This window comes from Panthera tigris, chromosome A3 (genome assembly GCF_018350195.1).
Source record: "Panthera tigris isolate Pti1 chromosome A3, P.tigris_Pti1_mat1.1, whole genome shotgun sequence".
In the NCBI taxonomy this organism is placed as follows: domain Eukaryota; kingdom Metazoa; phylum Chordata; class Mammalia; order Carnivora; family Felidae; genus Panthera; species Panthera tigris.
In genome coordinates, this window is record NC_056662.1 from 65,936,958 (window position 1) to 65,950,209 (window position 13,252).

The following is a 13,252-nucleotide window of genomic DNA, read 5'->3' on the forward strand; positions in this document are numbered from 1 at the left end:
AGCCATCCTGTCAGCTAGGCCCCCAGCTAGGAGGCTTTGACCTCCAATCTGGAGTTGAACTAGAGAGAGGGGCAGCCAAGCCAGACGAAGCAGAGACCCTGATGCCCAGTGAGCTCCACAGCATGAGTGGGATTCCCCTGGCTCCTCTCTCTCCCTCTCCTGGGTTGGGCTGGGGTGGGGAAGGGCCCTCTGTCTGCCTTCCCATCCTCCAGGTCCTCTCCTCCCTCGGGGCCTCTTCCCCATCCCCAGCTGCCCCCTGGTCCTCTGTATCTTCCCATGCATCCCTCAGGATCTTGGCCACTTTGTCCTCTGTTTTCTCTCTCGCTCTGGCTCCCTCTCCTCCTGTGTCTTTCTTTGCTTGTCCCCATCTCCGGGTCTTCACGTTGTCCTCTCCCGCTCTACCCTCTGTGTCCCTGACCCAGTTGGTGCTTCTCCTTGGCTGTTTCTCTCACTCTCCTTCCCCTCTGGCCCTGCCCTCTGCATTCATCACTACAGGCTTTGTAACCCACTTTGCAGAAATCCCGTGAAGAAAAAAAAAAAAAAGGAAAAGAAAAGGCACAGTTTGGTTTTCATCAGCGTAACGAAGCCCTGGTGGCCTGGAATGTGGCTGCAGACCTGCCCACCTCCCTGCCACGGCCTCCCTCCCTCCAGGACATCTGTGCTGGCGGGCCCTCCCTGCACATCAGCAGGAGGAAGCAGCTCCGAGCTCCCACCTGACTCCTCCATCAGGCCAGAGCAGAAACATGCCAGCTATGATGCATGCCGAGGAGGCACGGCCAAGCGTGGGGACAGAGCAGGACCCCACAGGGCCCAGGGCATGTTTCCAACAGCAGTTGCGTGCTTATTATGGACTGGATGTTTGTGTTCCTTCTTATACTGAAGCCCTCACCCCCAAAGCAACAGCAGTTGCGTGCTTATTATGGACTGGATGTTTGTGTTCCTTCTTATACTGAAGCCCTCACCCCCAAAGCAACAGTATGTGGAGTCCTTGGGACTTGGGACTTTGGAGACCTTGGGAGGTTCAGGTCAGGTCACGAAGGTGGGCCCCCATAACAGGATCAGTGTTCTTGTAAGAAGAGGAAGAGATCAGAGCTCTCTCTGTTTGCCACGTGAGGACACAGCAAGAAGGCGGCTGGCTCTCACCAAGAACGAAATCAGCTGACATCTGGATCTTTGACTTCTCAACCCCCAGAGCTGTGAGAAATAAATATCTGTCGTTCAAGCCACCCAGTCTAGGGTATCCTGTCATGGCAGCCCTAGAGGACTAAAGACTAACAGTTGGCCCCTCTGTGGAGAGGCAGCAGCTTGGTCAGACCTCCAGGCCCAACCTGGACCAAGGCCAGCCCCACCCTGCACTCTCTCCCCTCACCTTCGGCTTTTGTAGCCTCTGGCTTCTCCCACGGGGGCTCCCGCAGGGATGTGAAGGAGGCTCTCTGCCCCCGCGGCTGGCCTGCCAGACAGCCGGCCTCCAACCCAGGAGCCTACATGGGCTTGGGGGACCCAGACTCGACCCCTGGCTAGCCACAAGACACTGATCCACTGTGCTCCTTGGTGGGGGAGAGCAGTGGACAGTCCAGGGCTACTGTCCCTGCATTCTCCCGGTCACTGTCTTGCCTTCCGGGAGCATCTATGTGCCTCGTCTGCTCTCCACTAAAGGCTCCTGTGTGCCTGCATGCCCTCCACTCACCACTCACATTTCCCACCTGTACCAGGAGCCTGCAAGTGGGAGCTGCCTGAGGAGGGGGGTGTGGATTGCAAATTCCTCCTCCTGTTCCAAGGCTGAACCTGTGTCATGACGACAGTGGCTGTTGTTTTTGAACATCTAAAGCCGATAGGATCTTACAGTTCACAGAGGACTTCCTCCTACTGCATTTCATTGAATCCTCACAACAGGATGGTCCCTGTGAATGTTTTACCGAGGAGGAAACCAAGGCAACGCCATGCTGATTACAGTCAGCACAGCACTGGCCCCCTGCTCGCAGGGCTGGGAACCAGCGAGCCAGCCCTCCTGACACCCAGTCCCTGCTTGGCCAAGGATACTCTACTAACCCACAGGCACATCTTGTGCCTTCCTGTCTTTGGGCCCTTGTTTGGTAGTTCTCCTGCTAGAAATGCCCTTACCCATCCTTTTTGCTCATTTAAATCCTACTCATCTTTCGCAGCCTGGCTCGCCCCCTACTTCCGATTGAAAGCCTTCTGTCACTTCGACAGAACGAGTCTAGTTACCGTGTTGCACGTATAATCAGCACCACGGAGTTTAACAGTTGTGGCAGAGCCTGCTACTCATCCCTCAGCATGCATTCCCCCCTTCTTCCTCAGTCATGGGACCCCTGAATTTTAGTGGGGTACATAGTTGCCTAGACAAAAGCCTGTGTTCCCCAGTTTCCATGTGGTTAAATGTAGTCAAGTTCAAGCTGGTGGAATATAAGCAGAGTCGCATTTATGACTTTGGGGAAGAATATGTATTCATTTTTATGGCCTCCTTTCCTACTTCCTACCAGCCGGGATGCGAACACGATGTCTGGAGCTCGAGCAGCCATTTTAGACCTTAAGGGTGGATACCACGTTCAAGGATGGCACAGCATCATGACTAAAGTAACTTGCGGGCCTGTTGGTCTTATTGCTGCACCACCTTCCCCACTTTATCTGAAACAATAATCAATCTCCATCTTGTTTCAACCATTGTTGTTTTGGGTGTTCGACCAGTTTAACCAAACACAATCCCACTTGGTACCAAAACAACCACCAAGTAAGTGGCATGTCCTTTGTGCCAAGTGCAGGACAAGTCAGGATTTTTTTAAAGGTGGTTTTTTAATTTTCACCACAACCTGAAAGCTGGGTGCTAACACTAGTGAATTACTTTGAGCTTCATCTCCCAAATGAGTTTTGTTCATTGCATATGCTACAACATGCTAGACACTAGACAAGGTATTGAGAATCCGGCAGTGGGTAAGATAAACTCCTTTTCTTCAAAACATTGACAGTCTCGTGGGGGAAATGAGTAAATGGAAATAACAATGCACTGTGATGACAGTAATACCGTATCATCATCTTAAGATGCCATTACTTGTACGATAGACTGTTTTTTATGTACCATCAAGAAAAATAATACTGCCATTAAACTGAGACATGATGTCTTAATAATAGTCCCATGTGACACATGAGCCAGTCACACCAACTTCTCATTACTTTGAAATTTTTTTATTATCTATTCCAAGGGATTTCGCAATTTCTCCGGGCTCCACTTGTCTTGCTTCCTATGTGACAGACCATCTTTTAGACATATCTCAGTAACGAAATGTAGCACAGCTTTATCCACTGGTATCTTCTTTTTCTCTCCCATAACACACGTGGTAGTTGCTTTGGAAGAAGCACAGACTGTGGTTATTCCTCTGATGATGAATATTTGCTCCATTAAAATCAGATTTATGCCCTGCCACTCTATGTCGTATCTTTCTTCACACGCATCAACTTTTCATTTCTCTGCTGAATCATAGCATCTTTGAAGGTGGTTTGGATGGCAGTTAAATAAAATACCCAAGAATGCACAAAACTTTACTGAAGAGCTACGGTCAAGTTTATGCTCATGCACTCAGTGACACGCCAGTGTGGGACTGCCACCTGGGAAGGAGTGATCATTAGACACGTGACTGTAAGCACAGCTTGGTCTCAGAGATGTGAAGAGGTGAAGGAAAATAAATAAATAAAAGTATGTCTTCCAGAGCCTGGAGGAGAGAGGACTGGGGACTGACTGCTTAGTACATGCGGGGCTTCCTTTCGGGGTGATGGTTGATGGTTGCACATGTTGTGTGGCACTAACTGCCACTGGACCGTACATTCAAAAATGACTACAATGGAAAATCTTATTTTCGGTATATTTTACCATAATTTTTAAAAGTATGTCTTGGGGGCGCCTGGGTGGCGCAGTCGGTTAAGCGTCCGACTTCAGCCAGGTCACGATCTCGCGGTCCGTGAGTTCGAGCCCCGCGTCAGGCTCTGGGCTGATGGCTCGGAGCCTGGAGCCTGTTTCCGATTCTGTGTCTCCCTCTCTCTCTGCCCCTCCCCCATTCATGCTCTGTCTCTCTCTGTCCCAAAAATAAATAAAAAAAAAAAAAAAGAAAAAAAAAAAGTATGTCTTAGATTTCATGAAAATGGTAAAATTACAAAGTTTCAAGCCCTGTTCTAAGTACATGACATCCAGAATGCAGTGTGATCCCAACAACCACCTCTACCATAGCTAATAATGATCGCTACCATCTATTGATCATGGGCCCGTTGATGACTTGGTGGGGCTTTACAGGCGCCAGTCCGCTCACTCATAACAGCCCCATCGTTCAGTCCGCTCTGCCTTAACGCTCACTCTGAAAATACAAATGTGTTCCCATATGACTGGGATATTAGGGAACGGTGTGAGCATAACGCAAGTTTCGCTTTTGCTCATGCGTGATTTCGTCCATGAGAAACTCCCCAGGTCCAGGGCTGGCAAACCACAGGCCTCCAGCCCGCAGGCTATTTCTGTACATAAAGCGTTACTGGAGGACACAAGGACACTCCTTCGTTTATGTCTGGTCTGTGGCTGCTTTCACACCACGGCAGCAGAATTGGAGAGTTGCAGCAGAGACCGTATGGTTCTGCAAAGTTGAAAGCATTTATTTTCTGGCCTTTTAAGAAAAAGTTTGCCAACCCTTATGTTACGTGAACCCAGAAAATTGCACCTCGCTGAACTGAGCTGTGCGGACAAAACACGCCCGCCCTCTTGGAGGAGAGATGGCCAGTTGACCAGTTACGATGCAGTGCAAGAGAGAGGACTGCTGTGCACAGAGTCACCAGGAGCATTGACAGGATCAAGAAAGGCTTCCCTGGGGCATGGAACCACCCTGAATGCCAGGCTCCACAGTCCGGGGAGAGGACAGAGGCCCAGAGGCGGGACAAGCCTCCAGAGTCCTTTCCTTGCCCCCTGTGCCCACCTGGGGCTGCATTTATTTCCCTGTGGCCCTGCCCCTGATTCAGAGACACCAGCTATCACTTCTGAGTCTTGGAACAAAATTCAACTCACAGCAGACCCTCTCTGCTGTGTTCCATGGGATACATTTGGGCATCCGTTCTCCCAGAAGACTCGGGAACTTCAGGCTGATCTCAGACAGCAGCCTCTCCTTTGGTTTGTCTACTGAGCAGCTGGCCAACCATCTCTAGCCCTGTGGTTTCTCGGGTGGGAGTCAAGTGCCAGTCTGCCACCCCACAGTGCAGGGATCCCATACACATTTCCCCAAGAAGCTCTGACGAAGCCCCCTCTTGGGCTTCTTGATGCGAGAGACAGGCACCTCACAGAGGGCATTCAATAAATAAATCCTTGGGCGCCTGGGTGGCTCAGTCGGTTGAGCGTCAGACTTCGGCTCAGGTCATGATCTCACAGTTTGTGAGTTTGAGCCCCTCTGTGCTGATAGCACAAAGCCCACTTCAGATCCTCTGGCCCCTTCTCTCTCTGCCCCTCCCCCCCTCAAAAATAAACATTAAATAAATAAATAAATAAATCCTTCCCCAGAATCTCCCCATTAACTTCCAATAAACTGACAGCCACAAAAAAGAGGCTGTAATATTTGTAATACAAGTTTTTAAATGTTTCCTCATAAAATTTGCCTTTTGCTCTGGTGACTCTGAGAACTGATACCTATCATCCTAAGATCTTAGCAGAAACTTCTTCCCTGTCACACCCCCTCCTCAGAGCTGAGGAACTGGAGACCAAACAGCCCTTCACAGATGTCCTCCCCAACTGTCCAGTCAGAGAGAGGACTCCAGGAGAAAGAGGTCTCCCAGCTTGGCCCCCAACAAGGTCCTCCCTGCTCTGGGGGCATCTCTACTATTAGAAGAAACCTGTGTGGTAGAGAAGGAAGTGTGATGGGCCTGGTGTACGGCCACTTCCTTGATCCGTGACCTCACACAAAGTTTTGAGCTGAGATTCATTTCATCATAAAATGGAGATTAAAAGTAGTAATAATACAGTCCCAATTTCCCCGAGTCATTGTCCGAATTGTGTTGAGTATAGGGGCACCTGCATGGCTCAGTTGGTTGAGCATCTTGACTCTTGATTTTGGCTCAGGTCATGTTCCTAGGGTCATGGGATAGAACCCTGCATTGGGCTCCACACTGAGCATGGAGCCTGCTTTAGATTCTCTCTCTCTCTCTCTCTCTCTCTCTCTCTCACACACACACACACTTTCTCTCTCTCTCCCTCTCTCCCTGTGCCCCTCTCCCCCACTTTCACTCTCACTCTCTCAAAAAAACTTTTTTAAATGTGTTGAGTATTACCCAAGTGGATCCAGTGAATTCATTCAGCCTGTGGACAAGTCTTAACCAAAGGCTCCTGGGAAGCCCAGGGCTTCTGGGAAGGATGGGGGTCTTGCCCTTCAGAAGGTTTACCATCGCACTGGGCAGAGAATATGCACATGGCTGAAAACAGACATAACCACCCATGTCAGGTAAAGCCACAGGGAAGATTTGCAGGCTGGCCAAGAGTCCCCAGTCAAAAGAAGCACAGTATAACTCAGTAGAGGAGATAAGTAATCCTGATTTGGGGCCATCTCTTAGAGGAGGTGGGCTCAGGGTAGGGCCCCAACGGTAAGATTGAACTGGGAGGGGGACGGTGGGAATGAGGAAGAGGAATGACATTTCTCTTCGTGGTCTTCCTGAGAAGAAGGACTGGACAAGTGTCCATGGTAAACAGAATTACACATTTGCCCCTCACGTTTATATATTTAGATTCACAAACCAGATGGCAAAGTAATTCAGGGGTTAGTAGTCCTCTGAGCAACATTGGTAGCTCATTAATACGACCTGGGGGACTTTAAGAACTACTGAGGTCTGGGTCCTCCCCCAAGAGACTCCCGTATGGTTGTTTTGGGATTTGATCTGGGCATTGGGATTTTAAAAGCACCCAGGGGATTCTAATGTGCAGCAGGGTTCACGACTATTGCCTCTCAAACCTCAGTGGGGGCAGTATGGCTTCTGTTTAAAAACAAAACAAAACGAAAAAAGTGCTAAAAGAGAAAGCAACTTTATTTTTAAATGCCAGAATGCCAGGGTGGGGTGCTGGTGTCAGATTTCCTCACTACCTTTGCCTACCTCCAGCCACTGCCCCCACATTCTTCCAAGCTGTTCCAATAAATTCAAGCTCCTGCTCAAAATGCTGCTTTCCCCTTCTGGAAAATTCTACTCCCAGGGAACTCCCTCCTGACTCTGGAGGCATCTCGTTCTTAGTGCTTTGCCACGCTTGTCGAAGTGCTCTGATCCTCCAACATCATACAGTTTTGCTCAAATGTCATCACATTGCGAAGAATTTTCCAGAAAGGCCGAAGGAGCCCTTCCCAAGGAGGCCACTGCAGCAGTAGAGGCCAAGTGGAAAGCGCGCTGGGCTTGGGAACCAAGATCCCCTGGCCCAAGTTCTGACGTGACCACTAACCGGCTGCCCCTCTGAGCCCAAGCTTCCACATCTGTGAAATGGGCGAGACCTGGGTGACCCCAGGTTCCTCCTCACCATGGCTCTCAGAGACTTCAGGAGCTGCTCCAGGCTGAACACGGTGGGGCCTGAGTACGGCTCACCTCCAGGCTCTGCTTCCTGGGGCTTCTGCCAAGCACTGGGCCTCCTGCCCAGTGAGCAGCGGGCACAAGGGGCCTCCACAGAGTCTCTGCGTGGTTCTCCTGGGGGGCGGGGGCGGGCAGGCAGGGAACCTCACAGACCTAACACAAGGCCCCGTCTGTGTCCAGGTGGAGGGGGAGTGGACTGAGCCACCCACGGGGACGCTACCTTGCCTCTGGATTTTTCCGTGGCCTTTTTCAGAGGCTTTCATTTGATCATCAAATAACCGCTCAGCAGTAGAGACCGATGAGGACAATTAGCTCCATTTCACATATGAGGACGCCAAGAAGCTGAGGTGCGGTGAGGCAAAGTGGAGCGGGGGGATGCAGTGTGTCAGAGCGGTCAGGAGTGTCTGCTACTCTGACATTGAAACTGTCTTTAAAAAATGTATATGGAACACCGCGAACTTGTGTGTCATCTTTGCACAGGGGCCACGCTAACCTTCCCTGTATGTTCCGCTTTTAGTTTGTGCACTGCCAAAGCGAGCACTCCATTTAAACTTTCTAACCCTCAATTTTCTCACCTAAAAAAGTAAATACTCTTAACGCTCCACTAGGCCTGCCCACACTTTGTGGTGAGGCAGGCTCAGAGACACCTTTGGTCATGAGGTGGGACCCAGGAGTCAAGTCAGTGCAAAGGCAGGGCCCTGAGAGACCCACGATAGGCCAAGTGGTGTTCTAGAGTTTTCTATATTTCATCTCCTGTCGTCCTCATGGCAGCCCTATCCGGCACCCTTGGGCCCATTTTGCAGAGGGAGAATGAGAGGTTGAGAGTCTACACACAGGGGCCAAACTCAGGTTCAGAGTCATGTTCTCCCACTTTCTCCCTGTGATGTCTGTCCCCTTGCATGTGGGTGTAGTTTAAGAGGCAAGTTCTGATTCTGTTGTCCCCTCCATCCATCAGACAGACGGCCTGCAGGACGTGGTCAGGCTCAGCCCCAGGTACCCACGCAGGCAGGGAAACCAGGGAAGGAAACTGCTGAGTTTGAGAAACTTATACTTCAAAATCATCTCTCTCCTCAGACCAGAGGGAGTCTTTACAGAGAAATTTTACAGAGATTAAAGACTTCCATACTTTTTAATAACCTAGGAAAACTAGAAGAGGAGAGACTTAAACATTCATCAAATCTCCAGGGGGAGAATGTCTTTTATTAAACTTGGAAATCACTGATAAAATCACAAAGGAGAGATTAGCGAGTTTGACTAGAGAAAAATGTAAATTTTCTGCCTTAAAAAAAATGAAAAGGGGCAAGTGGGGAGAAGTATTGGCAGCAAATAGGGGAGATAAAAGGTTACTATCTGTTTTATGTATTTATACTCTGCCTCCTTCCTAAAAAGTTTTGAGGAGGGCATATTAATAAAGAGCTCATACAAATGGAAAGTTTAAAAACAAAGAGGGGCTCCTGGATGGATCAGTCAATTAAACGTCCAATCCTTGATCTCAGCTCAGGTTTGATCTCAGGGTCGTGAGTCCAAGCCCCATGTTGAGCTCTGTGCTGGGCATAAAGCCTACTTTAAAAAATAAAATAAGGGGCACCTGGGTGGCTCAGTCGGTTAAATGTCCAACTTCACCTCAGGTCATGATCTCATGGTTCATGAGTTAGGGACCCATGTGGGGCTCTGTGCTAACAGCTCAGAGCCTGGAGCTTGCTTCACATTTGTGTCTCCCTCTCTCTCTGCCCCTCCCCCACTCACCCTCTGTCTTTCTCTCAAAAATAAATAAACATTTTTTTTTAATTACAAAAAAATAGGGGCACCTGGGTGGCTTAGTCGGTTAGGCATCTGACTTTGGCTCAGGTCATGATCTCACAGTTCTTGAGTTCAGGCCCCATGTCAGGCCCTGTGCTGACGGCTCAGAGGCTGAAGCCCGCTTCGGATTCTGTGTCTCCCTCTCTCTCCGCCCCTCCCCCGCTCATACTCTGTCTCTCTCTCTCAAAAATAAGCAATAATGAACAATAAGACAATAAATAAAAAATAAAAAAATAATTTGTTAATTACAAAAAAAAGGAAAGAAAGTAGCAGGTAAAAATAAATAAAATAAAAAGCAGGACAAATATTGTAATATTCATAATATATCATTCATAGTATGACTATAGCTATGTGAAAAAAATACATGCGTGAAAATATGAGAAAGGTAGGTCTGCCTCCAACATGTGCAGACCCCGGGGCAGGGGTAGAGAGACCACATACCAAATGCCTAAATATTAAAGAAATAATTACCAACTATTTATTAATTTAAAACTAATAATTTACATTAATATAAGCTGAATGTAAATATGAGATATTTAAATTATGTTATTTGTGAAACAATAAATTATTAGCTAATTCAAACTAACAAATCATCACATAAAATGTCAAATATCCTCTTACCTTGCGATAAGAATGCATATTGTCCCTAGAACAACCAAGAAGAAAATAACACCATTTAAAAACCAACAAAGAAATTAAAATGGTATGCTAGAAGAGTATCTATTTAACACCAAAGAAGTCAGTAAAGAAGAAACAGAGGAACAAAACAGACATGAGATAGGTCAAGAACAAATATCAAAATGGTAGATGTAAAGCCAGTCGTATCAATAATTACTATTATGGGCTGAATGCTTGTGTCCCCCCAGATCCATATGTTGTAGGCCTCCCCCCCAAATGTGATGGTATTTGGAAGTGGTGCCTTTGGGAGGTAATTAGATGAAGTCATGAGGGTGGGACCCCCATGATGGGATTAGCGTCTTCATTAGAAGAGAGAGGCCAAATCACTCTCTCTGCCACGTGAGGAGGGAGAGAACAGGCAGCCATCTACCAACCAGCACCTTGATCTTGAACTTCCCAGCCTCCGGAACTGTGAGAAATAACTATTGTTTAAGCCGCCCAGAATATGGTATTCTGTTACAGCAGCCCCAGCTACTAAGACAATTACATTGAATCACAGCAGCATTATTCACAATAGCAACAAACGAGAAATAACTCAGCTAGTGAATGGATAAACAGTAGAATACTAGTTAGCAATTAAAAAGAAACAAGCTACTGATACATGCTGTAACATGGATAAACTTCAAAAATATTATGCTAAGTGAAAGAAGCCAAAAGTGAAAGAATCCATATTGTATGATTTCATTTACGTGACATGTCCCAAACAGGTACATCCAGAGGAGCTGGCTGGGGCTGACAGTGTAACAGGAGTGGACCGCAAATGGCCATATGAGGTTTTTGGGTTTTTTTGGGGGTGGGGGTGGGGGTGGGGGATGGAAATGTTTGAAATCTAGATTATGACGATGGTTACAGTGATGTGCAACTCTGTAAATTTACTAGAAAATCATTGAACGAAGCATTTAAAATTATACCTCAGCAAAGCAGGTTTTTTTAATGTGCTAAAATTTTAAAAATCTGTGCTGCAAATGATACCATCAAGAAAGTGAAAAGGTAACCCACAGAATGGGATAAAATATTTGCAAATCATCAACCTGACAAGGGACCTGTATCCAGAATATATAAACAACTCTTATAATTCAATAAAGGGATAACCCAATATAAACATGAGCAAAAGAGCAAAATAGACATTTCTCCGAAAAAGATGTGCAAATCTGTCTCTCCCTCTCTCTCTCCCTCTGCCCCTCCCCCCACACACGCGTGCACAGGCGCTCTCTCTCCTCTCTCTCTCAAAATAAATAAACTTAAAAGGTGGAGGGGGGTGAAATGGAGAGCAACCAATTAAGAGACTCCAGAAATGGAGTATGCAAAAAGCATAGATAATCTGAATGTGCCATTGACACCTCCAACCCACCACGTCCAAGACGGAAGTCAGTCGGCTTCACCTTCCCCACACCACCTCTCTGCCTGTGTCCCTTGTCCTAGTGAATGCCATCTGCATCCCCACAAATCAGCCTGGACTCCTCCCTCTCTCATATCCCCAACAACAGACTTCTCTACAAATCCGGTCCATTTTCCCTCCTAAATGTTTCTGAATGTACTTGTCTTATTCCTCTGCACCACCCTTCTCCTCAGGCCACCATCATCTGTTGCTTGGATGGCTCCTACAGCCTCCAAACTGGCCTCCCTGCCTCTACCTGGTCCCCTTTCAATGCTCCACACAGCATCCAGAGCCATTCATTTAAGTTACAGCCAACTGGGGACTCCCCACTGACCAACCCCTTTCAGGACATGGTCTCCGGCCTCACATCTTCCTGCCCCAACCCCCAGCCATTCCAAGCTGCTTTTAGTGCACCAAATGCAGCATGACCTCTTTCCTTTCTGGACCTTTGCACATGCTGCTTCCTCTGCTCTCCCCTTTTTCCCTTTGTTCCTGCTGTGGGAGCTGGAGAGAAAGTGCTGAGGAGGCTGGGGGACAAGAGAAAGGGGTTGGGAGAGAGCTGGGAGCCTCATGTGGTAAATGTGCTCCTGTCTGCCCAGCGCTTGCCCTCTTCTGGAATAGCAGCCCCCCTTTTGTGGAACTGCTCCCCACACTCGGCTGTGTGAGCCAATGGGAGCCACCATCTTACACAGTCCTGCCTCCCTGCCACACTTGTCCACCGTGCTGGCCTCGGCTCTGCATTCCAGCCTGCAGGAAGGGGGGTGGAGGAAGTGTAGGGCATGCAAACTCCTTTTAAAGAAGTAACACAGAAGTTGCACGCATCCCTTTCATTCCATTCCATCAGTAAAAATGTCATCATACTTTAGCTGCAGAGTAGAGTCTCTAGTTAGTTGGACTTCTGCCGTTACTAAAAAGTTCCATTCCTAAAAAGAAAAGGGGGATGGTGGCTCACGAGGGATCATAGCTCCAGCCACACACCCCTGAGAGCCACCAGAGTCTGCCTCCAGGGCCTGACTCTATACTTGGGGGTGCTGGAGGCTCACCTGCATGGGGACTGTATCAGGTATAGCAGAAAACCACCCCAAAATCTAGTGGCTCAAAACAACAGCCGTGTTCTTGGCTCAGTAGTGTGTAGGTCAGCAGTTTGGCTGGGCTCAGTTGGTGGTTTGTCCACTGGGCTTCCCTGGGGTCATGCATGCAGCTGTACTCACCTGGTGGTTTGATTAGGGCTGGATGATCTAGCATGTTCTCACATATCTAGCAGTCAGCAAGCTTAGGGCTGAGATATTTCAGTTCTCAATGTGGCCTCTTCAGCAACTAGCTCAGGCCCATCCACATCATGATGTCCGCCTTCCAACCATGGCCAAAGAGAGGGCAATCCTCACGCCCAAGTGTGTTTCAAGCCTCTGCTTACATTTGCTAAAGTCCCATTGGCCGAAATAAGTCACATTGCCAAGCTTGGGATTCAAGGGAGGAGAGACAACTTCACCTCTTGATGGGAAGAGCAGTAAAGTGACATTGCTAAGGCACATGGGAAGAATTATTCAAAACATCTCCATGAAGAGTCTTCAGCGGTGACCTCAGGCTCCACCCATAGAACAAGGAATGTCTTTCTTGGTTCTTTCAGGCTCTTGTGGGGACAGGAGTGGGGGAGCATTGTTGTGGGTTGAACGGTGGACCCCCCACCCCCAAAGATATGTCCATGTCCTGATCCTTGGAATCTGTGAATAGGACCTTATGTGGAAAAAGGGGACTCTGCAGAGAGGTGATTGAGGATCTTGAGGTGAGATCATCCCGGATTATTCAGGTGGGCCT

General features: G+C 48.2%; 1 protein-coding gene and 1 non-coding gene across 2 annotated transcripts in view; both read right to left on the reverse strand.

Annotated features, from left to right (window-relative positions):
* Positions 1–8,016: 8,016 nt before the first annotated feature.
* Positions 8,017–8,122, reverse strand: LOC122237501. Its single transcript, XR_006216108.1, has one exon. It is a non-coding gene; the product is annotated as a U6 spliceosomal RNA (small nuclear RNA).
* A 4,159-nt stretch (positions 8,123–12,281) lies between these two features.
* Positions 12,282–13,252, reverse strand: part of MCFD2 (multiple coagulation factor deficiency 2, ER cargo receptor complex subunit) — an 84,987-nt gene continuing 84,016 nt past the window's right edge. The window contains exon 9 of the transcript XR_006215695.1: positions 12,282–13,250. The gene's annotated coding sequence lies outside the window, so the exon portion shown is untranslated. The remainder of the gene's footprint in view (positions 13,251–13,252) is intronic.